The sequence below is a fragment of the Nanorana parkeri genome, unplaced genomic scaffold (assembly GCF_000935625.1).
Source record: "Nanorana parkeri isolate BGI_ZX_2015 unplaced genomic scaffold, ASM93562v1 scaffold1366, whole genome shotgun sequence".
Classification (NCBI taxonomy): domain Eukaryota; kingdom Metazoa; phylum Chordata; class Amphibia; order Anura; family Dicroglossidae; genus Nanorana; species Nanorana parkeri.
In genome coordinates, this window is record NW_017307634.1 from 331673 (window position 1) to 341875 (window position 10203).

Here is a 10203-nt window from a genome sequence, read left to right on the forward strand (position 1 = left end):
CGGCGGCGGGGATTCCTCCCAGCCCTCACCGCGGACCCAGAGGCTGCAGGCAGCGGTTGAGTGGCTGGAGGGTCCCTGGAGGGGCTCCCATAGCGACGCCGGACCCTGGGGGAACTAGATGGGCTCAAGCGCTCAGGAGGCCTAGACCTCCTAGCACGTTTTGGGACAGGGGAGCAAGACGGAGCCTCCCTGGAACCCCCCAACACATCTGCAAACTGCTCCTGGAGCCACTGGGGGCCCTTCTCTGCAGCAGCTGCCCTGACCTGTGCCAATAGGGACTCCAGGTCACTCATGGCAAAATCTATATGCTTACTTCCAGCAGGGTGAAGACCAGGACAACCTGCTTCCTTCTTCGATTTCCGGAAAGAGGACGTCCCTCTGCCCTCGCAGCTCCTTCCCATGCGGCTCCTCCCGGACACCTGACTCCCAAGTCCAATCAGGTAAGAGCAGCTATTCCCATTTTATTTTTTAACCCTTTCTCCCGGGACTATTCCTCCCCCCAGTTATGTAGCCCCTCCGCTTAGTCTCTCCGTGTCTGTCTATAAAACAAGGATTGTACATAGAACAATATCGGAACTCTGAAAAGTATAAGCATGCATATGTACTCAGTACTTGGTTTGGGCCCCTTTTGCAGCAATTACTGCCTCAATGAACTTTTGCACGATATTCTAATTATTCGAGTTTCACCTGTATGTGCTGGCTGCGTGCCCCCTTCCCCCCCCTCGAGTGCTGCCGCCGCGCGCCCTCCTGACACCTCTCCTTCAATCCCGGGATCCGTGACCGGCTCGGGAGGGTGTCAGGAGGTAAGTTGGGAAGGAGATCAGCATCTCCCTCCGTGCTGTGAATGCAGAAGTAATGTGTAAATACATCACTTCCGCATTCACCTGTCAGTCATCTGGCTGCTATTGCCAGAGAGAAGAAGCTGATGAAATCTCTGCTTCATCAGCTTCTTTTGGGGTTCCCAGGTGACATTAGGGGTCTTAGGGCACGCAATTTTAAGGCTTGACATGTTTGGTGTCTTTTTAACCGACCCAGTCTTTTATATTTTACCAAACAATTGGGTAGTAATAAATGTTTTATCATTTAATATAGGGGAAACAGTTTTGTTTTTTTAAATTCTGTAATTTTTCCTTAACCACTTGCTGACCAGGTGTTTAGACCCCCTTCCTGGCCAGGCCATTTTTCAATATTCAGCGCTGCAGTATTTTGACTGACATTTATTCCGTCATGTAAAGCTGTACTGATATGAATTTTATACCATTTTTTGGGGACAGATAAAGCTTTCTTTTGGTGGTATTTAATCATCACTGCGGGTTTTTATTTTTTACTATATTCAGGAAAAATTACTTAAAATTTTGAAAAAAATAGTTTTTTTAACATTATGTTATAAAACATTTATTATTACCCCAATTTTTTGGTAAAATATAATAGACGGGGTCACGTCGGGTAAATAGACACCAAACATGTCAAGCTTAAAAATTGCACGCACCCGCGAAATCGCACAAAACTAGCATACCTAAAATTGACCATTGGCTATGCTTTAAAAGCTTTTACAGCTCATCAGTTTAGTGTTATCAGTGATTGATGGCCCTTAAAATGTATTGCTCTCATTGCGATGTTCGCGGCGATATGTAACATGTGCGGGGTAATGGGCGCAATCTTCGTTTTCGTAGGTATGCGCACCTGACGCATGTTTACATGCGTGTATGTAGGGGTGGGGACTATAATAAAAAAAATTAATTCTTTTTTATGTGTAACTTAAACATTTTTTGGGGGGAAACGTTAATTTTTTTTCCTATTTGTTTTTTTCCACTTAACTTTATTGCTATCACAGAGGGGGCTAAGAAACCCCACTATGTGATAGCAAAAGATGTGACAGGTCCTCTTTATGGAGACATCAGGGGTCTCCAAGACCCCTAATGTCACCTAGGAGCGGCCGGCCGGGAGGTAGTTAATATAGTAAAAAATCAAAACCGTAGTGGTGATTAAATACCACCAAAAGAAAGCTCTATCTGTCCCCAAAAATTTGTATAAAATTTATTTCAGTACAGCGTTGCATGACGGAATAAATTACTTCAACTGGTTAAACACTCAAATCCGACTCTGTGAAAGCGATCTCGCATTCCACCCCACTCACAAAGTCGGATAAAAGTGACATTTCAGGACCGAACAGCTGTTCCAGGGCAGATCAGTTCTCCTGCACATACGATTTGCAATGCCGATCTGCCCTGGAACATCTGAGAAAGCGTTGGAATGCTTCACCTATTGGCGTTCACATGTTCCACCGCGGAAAAACTGGGCGGGATTACATTGAAATGTGTGGCCACGTCACCGGTCACACATTCCAACCTTGTCACAAACTTTATATTGTAAAGCGCTGCGCAAACTGTTGCCGCTATATAAATCCTGTATAATAATAATAATAACAACAACGTTCCCCATTCTAATTAAATTAAATAACAGCACACAGTGTGCAGTTACACCCGTACCACCCCCGCACCGGCTGCACCAGCGGTACTTCGGCCCCTGGACAGGGAGTCGCAGCAGAGTAATGAAAGAGCCACATGCGGCTCCGGAGCCGCAGGTTGCTGACCCCTGGTATAGGTGGTGCTGGTATACTGTGTTATATACTGTATAGGTGGTGTTGGTATACCGTGTATTATACTGTATAGGTGTTGTTATGTTTTGGAAATTAATATACACTGCCTGCGCATATTAATCTGCTGCGCTTTAAAGCACAGTTGTATTAATCTCTTTCGTGCAAGGACCGGAACGGCTTCTGTAGAGTCATGTAGAGTCAAGACAAGTTGCTTCCTGGTGCAGTTTCTGTGTTCAAGTTTCTTTGTCCCCTGAATGGAGTCAGATTCTTTTATTTATAGGAGTAAAAACAGGAAGTGATGTCTCCAACAAGCACCACTTCCTCATACATTTACATCACAGAGCCAGCCAATGAAACACATGTATACAATAGAAAGGGGAGTATATATACGGACCTATGTGTGTGAAAAAACCTAATAAAAACTTTGAAATAGAAAGGGGAGTATATGTCTGTGTCATAGTAGAAGCGGTGTGCATAGCTCATCATGCGACTTAAACCATGTGCAACAGAATTAAACCGTGTGCACAGCCGCATGTTTCCCTATGGACGCCGCCATCTTTCCAGACCCATACACATAATCTCCTGTTACCACTGGAGTGAACTTTATCCAACATTGCTCAGTGATCAATGCCCAATAAAGATTATAGTATGGTTCTCATTAATGTGAGCTTATCTGCAGGGACAATGTCATATCACTTCCAGCGCGTTGATCAGGCGCACTAAAAACGATACAAACGCACGTTCCTTTCATACCGCGTTCTCAAAACAAATGCATCCACGCCAAGCCAATAAATCTGCGCATTGAGCAGGGGCCCTAGCCGGTGTCCATACACTCGCCAAGAAAACACTGCTCCGCCACGCACATCAATCTCCCCCGGTCAATAGCCCAGCGCATAGCACATGGGATATTCGCCAGCAGAGAACACTACGCATGGCAGCCTCGTCTCCACATCCACAGGAAGATATCCACTCCAATGGTTTACCCCCAGTGCCCATTAATCCGGGTCACGCTCCAATCGAGCATAACCCAGAAATCCTGACACTGAGAGACATGAAGACAATATTACAAAATACTAAAAACACATCCTAATAAAATTTCCACAACAGTTGGTATACTGTGTATGATACTGTATAGGTGGTGCTGGAATACTGTGTTATATTCTGTATAGGTGGTGTTGGTATGCCATGTTTTATACTGTATAGGTGGTGCTGGTATACCGTGTATTATACTGTATAGGTCCTTGGTTCTCAACTGGTGGGTCGGGACCCAAAAGTGGGTCGCGACACCATGTTCAGTGGGTCGCCGTGTGCCTTCCACTTTTCTAGGTGAGAGGCTTCTCAGCCTCCCCCTACCGCAGCACTGTCAGTTCTCACGCCAAGCAGCCATTCTAAATATGCTGCCCGGCGCCAAGTGTCAGCTTGAGGTGGGGTGGGCTGGGCTGGATCTATGGCTGCGAGGGAGCTCCATCCATACATGCATTGCTTACAGCTCCCTCATGTGCCCTGTAGAGGTGCCTGGACCGGTGTGACATCACATTCTGGCTCCCGGGCACCTCTATAGGGCAATGCAAGGGAGTTGTACAAGCAATACACATTTGGATGGAGCTCCGTCACAGCATAGCAGCCCAAATTGGACCCCAGCCTGAGGATGCACTCCAGTTCTCATAAGGTAGGGAGACTGCGTGGATCTTTAAAAAAAAAAAATTTTAAATAAATTTTTTTGGAGTGTGTATATGTGTGAGATTGTGTCTGTGGCTGTGTGTGTCTGTCAGTGTGTTGGAGGGCCCGTTCACACTAGTACAGTGTTAATCAAACAGTCCTGTGCAATTAACGCACTGTACCATGCAATCGCACCTACTACACGTTCTGGTGCGGGAGGTGTGTTGCGTTGCCATTTATTTGAATGGCACCCCAAACGTACCTCCTGCCCACAGATCAATCGCCTGCACCAGAATGCGCGGTACCGCAATGCCATGCGTTCCATTGCAATGCGACTTGGGACGAGACTTAAAGACCAAGGACAAATGTGGGTCCTGAGGTTACACAGGTTGAGAACCCCTGGTATAGGTGGTGCTGGTATACCGTGTTATATACTGTATAGGTGGTGTTGGTGTACCGTGTTATAAACTTATTTTTTTAACTTAATAAACATTTATTTTGAACATAGTGTAGAGAAATTCTGGACCAAATGTAGGTGATGTGGGTGGTGCAATATGTGGGTGGGGCTTCGTCCTGGTGTGGCTTGAGGGTGGGCGGGGACACAGGGGACCCATGATCTCCTATTGCCCGGGGGCCCCATGAGTTGTCAGTCCGCCCCTGGGTGGAACTTGACTCGTGTGCTGATTATATTAACTCCTCATTTATTCCTATGATGTTTCCATGGGATATTTCATACTACATCTATAATGTATATATTGAGATCCTGAGTAGGCCTACAATTAATAATAATTTGTAACAAATAATTGTAGCTATGTTTATGCTTTTTTTTCCGTAAATCTTGCTGTTTGTGTTTATACTATTTGTACTATCACGAGTGTGCCTAATGTTTATAATACAAATGAATTCGGATGCCGGTGCTTATTGCATGAATGTGTGCGCATTGGAGGTTTATATTGCAGCCCTGCCCCTCCCTTCCCGGTTGTCCCCAGCTCCTTTGTGCCTTAGTTTGATTGGCTTTTTCCTCCCTCTACATCAGCCCTTTGGTTTTGGTTGGGGGCGGTTGGGCTGGACAGTGGAGGGAGGAGGACTTATAAGGCAGACTCCACGGAATACTGGTCGGCCACGCTACTGGGAGGACAGATGGATGCAGCTGACCACAAACTTTGCAATGACATCCTTACCAGGTAGTTTATGGATGGGGCCCTGATGGTTTGCTCTGATACTGAAGCTTTCTCTGTATTGGTTATCATTAGTCTATTTGCCTGTTATATTTTAGAGTTGAAAGTCTCCTCTGGGATTACTCCTTGAGAATCCTTATATAAACCATCTGTGTTAGACAAGAGCGATAAATGGATTTTATTTGGACATCTACTTCCCACTGTTGCCGTCTTAATTTGGGTGTCATATGTTCCTAAATTGGCAAGTGTTTTCTTACCAGATATCTGGCTGGACAGGCAGATCGTACTTGTGATCATCGAAAGCCCGCCCCGATGACTCCAATGCCGCACGGGCAGTGTGCGCTTGCGCTCACCGGCCCGTGCATCATTTGTCTCCCGAGAACGCCACTAATCCGCCAACAATCTTACGATTCTCAGCGGGTTTTCGAGCACTTTAACCCTTCAGAGTTATTCTTGACGAGTGCAGGATTGGACCTTGCTCTAAAAATTCTAATTATATATACCTGTCACACAGGTGTGGAAAGATTGGGCCTTTGGTGTTGGTGCCTCCACATTGCAACCCCTCACAGTTACTCTGGATGAGCACATGAATAGGCCCTGCTGTAAAGAAAAATTATATGCACCTGCCACACATCTGTCTCCTTGTTGGCCTTTCAGACTGTGGGGCTTGTTATAAAATTTTATTAGAGAATGTGTGATGGGAAATTGGTGCTTGGGGGCAATACTTTATTGAATGTGATGCTTGGTGCACTATAAACTGTTGTACACCTAACTCTATCATTAACTCCAGCAGCACACTACATAAGGATGCGTTGTAAGCAGCCTTATATAGTGTGGGGCTGGGACTTAGCTGTGAGCTATGATTGCGCAGAGTCATCATTACTTTGCCCAATCATGGCTCTTAGAGTGCACTGTGTCGTGATTGGGCAAAGTCTTGCACCTCACCTGTGGTCAGGTGAATTGCTTTACCCAAGCAGGCACCTGCGCTGTGTGCAGTGCCTTTGTCGAGTGCTCGGCGGGCAGACATAGCCCACCGAACGCCCTGATAGTTTGTGTGTTATCTGAACACACGAACCACCGATGTTCGGGTCGAACATCAAACCCATCTCTATTGGGATTTACAATCTTTTTATTATTATGAATATGGATAGGATTGGGGAGATCATGCTTTATGTGTCCTGACGACCACCCACCTGTGTGTTGCACTGATATACATCTTTGTGAATCGCTTGATGTGAAAATGTCACTTGTTGAACTACATTAAACAGATGTATGTATACATTGGACACAATAGGGGGGGATTTATCAAATCTGGAGCAGTTGCCTATGGCAACCAATCAGCTTCTCTCTCCAGTTTGTAGGGTAAGTGTACAGCGCTGATTAACCTCCTCAGTGTAACCCGCAATTTTAAATAAAGAATCTCCTTTACTTGTGAAATAAACTTCAGTGATCCGTGTGTGTATCAAATTACTTGTCACAAAATTTCAACGTGATAATTTGCTCAAAGGTGCATTTGAATAGACCATTAATGAGAAAAAACGGTGAACAATCACTTCAAAATATAGCAACAAAAAATGTGCCTTTTAAATAAACAGTTAATAAGAAACGTGAGTGAATAAATCACATCTATATAAGGCAACCAAAAAATAACTGAAATAAATGCCGCAGAAGCAGTGCTATAAAATTGTTGCAAAGTGTACTTAAAAACAAACGCTAATCAGACTAGCGACTAAATAATAACTTCTTTCAAGTGAAGCCAACAAGTTCATCAAACCAGTGATCAAAGGAATTATAAAATTATATATAAAAAAACTTTTCTGTGAGATTGCAATCCACCTGTGTGAGGCTGTGCATTCACTCCAGCTGTCCTGCTAATGGTAAGTATCTGTCCTGATAGTCTGGATCAGACTGGGATAGTAAACCTCCCAAGTGTTCCAGAAGAAAAAGAAGTATCAGTTCAAATGAAAATCTTCAAAACTTCAGTAATAGAAGCCCTTCCCGTCCTCCGACCAATCGGTGTCCAGACTGGATCACAGCTCCATTAACATGTAAGACACAAAGATCTCCATGAAGTAGTAAAACCATTTATTGGATAAAACAATAAGTAGGGACTCGCATATAAGGAATAAAACAGCCGGCCTGCAAAAGAAATCCACTCTTATCTCCTCAAGACATACACCCGGTCTCATCCAGCCCGCCCCTGACGCGTTTCGTCATACGACGTCCTCAGAGGGTAGCTGGTATAGATGCGTGTGTCCAGGTACAGGTTTGATATCCGAGGAGAGCATGGTATACGCCCCCAGGAGCCAGTTATCTTAAATTTAACCCCATAGGTTAATTTTTTTTAAATCAGTCAACCCATAACTATTAAACCCCTGGGATCTCGATTGTGATGGAATCTGAAGTGCTTCGACAAGCTATGTTTGAGGAATCCTTTCTTAATATTGTTGATATGTTCCTCCAATCGTTTACGTAACTCTCTTGTGGTCCTGCACACATATTGGAGGCCACAGGGACATTCTAAAAGATAAGTAATATATTTACTGTGACAAGAAATGAACTTATTAATCTTATATTCTTTATTAGTACCATTCGATTTGAAGGATGTTACTTTTTTCTTTGTGCCGGTGGTTCTACAGCAAACACATCTCTTGCACGGGTAGAATCCTTTTCCCTCAAAGAAAGCTATATTCCGTTTCGGGGGATTTAGTACATTCTCTGCTAATCTAGTTTTGATTATGGGGGCTTTTCTATAAATAATTTGCGGTTTGTTTGGAAGTAACGGGCCTAATATTCTATCCTTCTTAAGAATAAACCAATGTTTATTGAAGAGGCTTCTAGTTTCTTATATTGTGAGGAGAAATTGGTAATAAACGATACAGGGAAAGGTTCTTTCTTCTTATTAGAAGGGGCCAGAAGTAGATTTCTATCTATTTTCAAGACTTCTTCCTTTACTTTCTCCAAGTCATTAGCAACATAACCCTTCTCTTTAAATCTTTCCACTAGAATATTCGTTTGGAGGAGAAAATCATCTGCCTCCGTACAATTTCGTCTAATACGAGTTATCTGTCCTTTCGGGATCCCTTTCAACCACTTAGGGTGGTGGCAACTAGTGATCGGAAGATACCCATTCTTATCAGTGGGTTTGAAGAAGGTCTTAGTTAAAAATCTCGATCCCGAGGGGGCGGAGCTTGCTAATGGCCGCGGCTGGAGGTCTTTGTCCCTAGCTCCACAGCACAGAACCGGGCATCACCGTAGAAGTGCCATAGACCGCTCTGCTGCACCCTGCCATGGGCTCTAAACGGGGCAAGAAGTCCCAGGGATCCAAACCGGACCACTCGCGAAACCCGAGGGCCAGTATTAACTCTTTTTTTGCGGCTCCCGCGATCACGCGATCGGCCGGCTCACAAGGCCGCATGGCGGCGCCGCATGGGGATTCCCCGGCCGCCCCGAACTCACCCTCCTCCCCGCCGTCGTATAGGTCGCCCGCGACGATTGATCGGGAGGCCACCTCGGATGAGGATTCAGTCCCGGGCGGCTCTGTGAGTGACGTGAGGCACCTACTGGACCATCTCCCCTCTAAAAGGGACATGGAGGCCCTGTTTGCCCGTTTTGAACAGGTGCACAGGACAGATGTGGCGGGCCTGCATGAGGCGATAAAGGGGGTCCATGGTCGGCTGGACACTGTGGACATGCACATGGATGCACATCGAGCAGCTATCACAGCCCTGCAATCTACAGCCCTGGCACAGCATAAGCTGCTACAGTCGGTGTGGATGCACATGGATGACGGGGAGGACAGAAACAGGAGGAACAATGTGCAGATTCGCGGCCTGCCAGAGGAAACGGGAGCGGTGGACCTGGAACCTACTGTTAGAGGTATCTTTAACCTACTTCTTGCCAGGAGCGCAGAGGAGCCTATCGACCTTGATAGGGTACACCGGGTACCTGGGTTTAGGAACCCCTCTGCGCAGCAACCCAGGGACGTGCTATGTCGCGTCCACTTTTATAAATTGAAGGAGGAAATCATGGCCAAGGCGCGGGAGCGTGGTTCGCTTGACTTTGATGGAGCAAGTATCACCTTTTTTCCGGATTTGTCACCCCGTCATGGCCGCCTGGTGATCCTGCGTTCCCCGACGGATCTGGATGCCTTCACTGCTGCTGTGGGAATATCATCCTCTGTGGAATTGGACTCCTGGCCGGACCCCCCGGCTCCTATATTCCCTGAAGTGCCATCGCTCCCCCAGTGGACTGCTGTGTCGCACTCCAAGAAGTACAGGAGGGATCCGGTTGTGCGCAGCTCTCTGCCTTAAGGAATACAGTTTGTTGCTTCTACTTCAACCTTGTGTGAGGATCTCATCACCCTGACCTGTTTGCTCTAGGAGACGCTGGGGCCTACCCACTTTTTGTGTGCCTTGAGATCCCCTGGACCAGGCCTTGCGCTTTTCAGGTATACCGCTACGGTGGTTGGATGAAGCGAAACAAGGAAGTGGACCCTACCTCTGCTGCTGCTGATTTCCCCCTCTGCCCTGCCCCTAGCAGCCTATCCCTGGAGGATTGCTAGCGGGTGCTGAGCCCCCCTGGAATGGCTCTGAGGTTGGTCCTACACTTGCCTGTTCTTTTTGTTCCGCATTCTCTCTGCATTGGCCATCCCGGCACGCACAGACAATTGGGACTCTCTTTACCCATGAGACACTACCCCTGCTTCTACCATCATGCAACACGGATGTTTATCCGGAGGGTGATGTATTACTGTAAAGCCATATG